The following is a 4,223-nucleotide window of genomic DNA, read 5'->3' on the forward strand; positions in this document are numbered from 1 at the left end:
AATAATATAATAATTAAAAAGTAATAATGCAAAAATAAACTCTGTGTTCTGTGTACTCACAACTATAAACCCACTTTTGCTCTACCCTGTATATACACTACAAAATATTACTCAGCAATAAAAAGAATGAAACCTTGCTATTTGCAACAACATGGGGCAGGCCTAGGAAGCATTATGCTAAGTGAAATAAGTCAGACAGATAGACAAATATCATATAATTTCACTTACATGTAGAATCTTAAACAAAACAAAATAAACAACCAACCAAAACAGCACAAAAGCAAACTCATAGATACACAGAACAAACAGATGGAGGTGAGGGAATGGGTGAAAAAGGGGGTGAAGGAATGGGTGGAAAAGGTGAAGGGGAATATGAGGTACAAACTTGCAGTTATAAAGTAAATAAATTATGTATATGTAGTGTATAGCACAAGGCATATAGTCAATAGTATTTTAACAACTTTGTACAGTGACAGATGGGTACTAGACTTATTGTGGTGACCACATTGTAAGTATATAAATGTTGAATCGCTATGTTGTACATTTGAAGTTAATATAATATTATATGCTAAGCATATTTTAATAAAGAATAAACCATAAAATAATAGTTTTAATTGTATAAAAATTCTGTTGAATAAACAGAGTGAGAGAAAAAGGAATGAAATGAAATGAGGAGTTAAAAATGATCTAATAAGCTCAGGTGTGAGGGAGAAAAATCTTCCTGGGTTCCGGCAGCATTTGGATCCTAAAAACATTCCCCGGATGGCCAGCAAAATAATAAGAGAACAGAAGAAACTTGTCTAAAAGACAAAAGAGGTGATATCTTTATGGTGTTAATCTACATATTGGACACCCAAAGCAAAGGGATAAACCAACAGTTGATATTTTAAATATCAAGCACTGAAGACTTGTTTTTTTCTGGAGCTATTTCATAATTATTTGACCAGTTCATTTTTATGTGGTCTGAGGGAGGATGAGCTCCTTTCTTCCTTTTCTGAAGTGGCACCTTTTCTATCATTTCCTGGGCTTTGGGTTTTGATCTCTTTTGTGACAAACCCAGTGGGCACCCTCTGGTCCTGGTTCAGGTCTTCATCCAACATGCAAAACCTCCCAGACCATGCTTTATACACCCTGCCCACACCATGACAACTTTTACACTGAATAGCTTTCTTCATATGATTCATCCTGAGGACATTATTTTAAGCACACATTTATTTCATTGTTCTCTGCCCTCACTGTTTCACTGCATGATCAAAAGAGAAGCATAACCAATGGACACAGACACTAGGTGGGGTGAGGGCATGTGCTGGGTGGGTGGGGGAGGCCGGGGGGAGGTCAACAGGGGAAAAAGGAGACATATGCTCTACTATTTGTCACACTTTAAACAATTAAAAAAAAGAGCAGGGACTTCACCTGCTTTGTTCACATTTTGAGTTTTTCACAAAGGTATGTGCATAGATACACACTTACATAGAAACAAAACATGGAAGGAAAGAAGGGATAATAAACCAGGTGAAAATGAGTAGTTTCAAAACAAACATAATAAACATAATTGGATGAAGAATCAAATATTAACCGAAAGAAGACAAAATTTAGTGATATCAACATGGGTTAATAATTAAATTGTAAATTTAGAAGAATATAATACATAATGTTCCTAGAATGTTCTGGCACACAGCAGATGTTCAGTTACTATTCATTTAATGATTCCGGAATTAAGTCTCAATGTATATGAACATTTACCATATGGCAAAGCTTGTCTTTCAACTGAATATTTAGTATTCCTCTATGAGTTTTAAATAGTTTTTCTCATGTGAATACCCAGCATGAGAGAAGATGCTGCAATGCACTTCTCACCAACTGCTGTTGCAAGGTACCATCTCCCTACACTGGTCAGGGTCTTTTCAATAAATACAAAACATGCTCAAACACACCTCATCTTTTTTTTTTTTAATATATTTTATTGATTTTTTTACAGAGAGGAAGGGAGAGGGATAGAGAGTTAGAAACATCGATGAGAGAGAAACATCGATCAGCTGCCTCCTGCACGCCCCCCAGTGGGGATGTGCCCGCAACCAAGATACATGCCCTTGATCGGAATTGAACCTGGGACCCTTCAGTCTACTGGCCGACGCTCTATCCACTGAGCCAAACCGGTTTGGCTCATCTTGGAAATTTAATACAAACACTCTCACTTCACAGCACTGTGCTCCACACCTAATCTCTATTTCTTTCTCCCAGAACAGCAGAGCTCCTCAGAGTTCTGTTTTCATTTTACTGCAATCATTTTGTGCATCTCACTCATTCTACAGTGTCATCCAACTGGACTCCCATTCCCACCACCTAATTGTCAACTATGAGGCCTGTATTGCAGATTCAAAGAGAAACATCCTTATTAACATATTAAGTAAATTAACAGATCCAGAGACAGAGAAACAGTGATCAGACTGTCAATTCCAGAGGGAAAGTAAGGGAGGGTGGGGATAAGGGGGAGAGATCAACCAAAGGACCTGTATGCATACATATAAGCCAAACCAATGGACACAGACAACAGGGGGATGAGAGCATGAGTGGGGGGTATAGGTTGGGGGTTAATGGGGGCATGAGGACACATTTTTAATACCTTAACCAATAAAGAAATTAAAGATAAAAAAGAAAAAAAGCTTGCAGAAAAAAAATAAAAAATCTTATAATAATATAAAACAATAATAAAAGAATAAATTAGTTACTTAACCAAGTGTACAAACAGAGATATCTGGTCTCTGGGGTGGGCTGATTAGGATCACAGTGACTCAGGTAAAAGTTATGAGGTTCCATTCTGTCTGACCCTTTCCTGATGTACCTGCTGGGCTCTCAGACTCACCTGGATGGGGTCTCTGAGAGGAAGCGTCTGTGTGGAAGTCTGAATTGCTCCCTGGATGGTTGATGATGAGACTGAGGTTCTGTCCCCACATGAAACAGCAGGAAGGAGTGAAGCATCAGTTCCTGAAGCAGCTTAGGAATCAAAAGCAACAGCCATGTGCTGTCCCCCAGCGTTGTACAAGCTGAGGACTGCACAGGGGAGATATTTACAGCTCTCTCTATATCTACTCATCAGGCACATTTCCCTTGTGTTATTACAACTTCTAAGCACATGATTTCCCTGTGGGCCTGTGGAATAAACAGAAAGGAAATTTTTCCTAATGATTCTCTAATCCTAAGGGACCAGGTTAGAAGTCAAGTAAATTTAGTTTTTATTTTCCCTTGTCCTTGATCTTCTTGCTTTCCATGGATCTGACCTCTTACTCTGAGTTACCCCAATGCTGAGTTAACATTTTCCCCAATGTCTGAGGCCAAGAAACCTGTCAGGACCAAGTCCCTTTGATCCTCCAGCACTGATCTGTGGTGGGGACACAGCCCTGATGTCTCCAGAGAATTGCTATCTTCCTCTCCAACAAGGGGAGAGCTGTGTTCTTTTGCTAGATAATTGCAATTCTGACTCCACAGTCTTTGGCTTCAGGACACATTTGTCAAAAATGATGAAAGATTTTGTACTTATTTCACAAGTTAAGAGCTGTCATTAAGTCCCTCGTTATAAAATATACTAGAGGCCAAGTGCATGGATTTGTGCACGCTGGCTGGGCTGGGGGGGTGTCTATCAGCTTGGACTGTGCCTTCTCACAATCCAGAACCCTTCGGGGGATGTCCGACTGCCAGTTTTGGCCCGATCCCCCTGGCCTGCGGGGACCAGGCCTAAACCAGCAGTTTAACATCCCCCGAGGGATGTAGCAGTGGGCCAAGTGGCAGGCAGCCAGGGAGGACCCCTAACCAGCGCCATGCCACTCATGCTCATCCTGGCCCACTGTGTCTGCCACTGTCGCTCGGAGTTGGGAGAGGCAAGCCAGCTGTGATCCTGGCTTCTGGCTAAGCGGCACTCCCCCTGTGGGAGCACATTGACCACAATGGGGCAGCTTCTGTGTTGAGCGTCTGCCCCTCGTGGTCAGTGCACATCATAGTGACTGGTGGACTGGTCATAACGGTCACTTAGGCTTTTATGTATACAGTGGGGCCTTGACTTACGAGTGTCCTGACTAATGAGTTTTTCGAGATACGAGCCGTCTCTCGGCCGATTTTTTGCTTTGAGTTACGAGCTAAAATTCAGGTTACGAGCCAGCTTCAGATACCCCACCGCTAGCTGGCACAGTGAACATCACAGTGAATGCCACAACATCAGCCCAGCATCA

Source organism: Myotis yumanensis, unplaced genomic scaffold, assembly GCF_028538775.1.
Source record: "Myotis yumanensis isolate MYYU_CA2020_CCGP unplaced genomic scaffold, mMyoYum1.0.hap1 SCAF_5, whole genome shotgun sequence".
Taxonomy (NCBI): Eukaryota; Metazoa; Chordata; class Mammalia; order Chiroptera; family Vespertilionidae; genus Myotis; species Myotis yumanensis.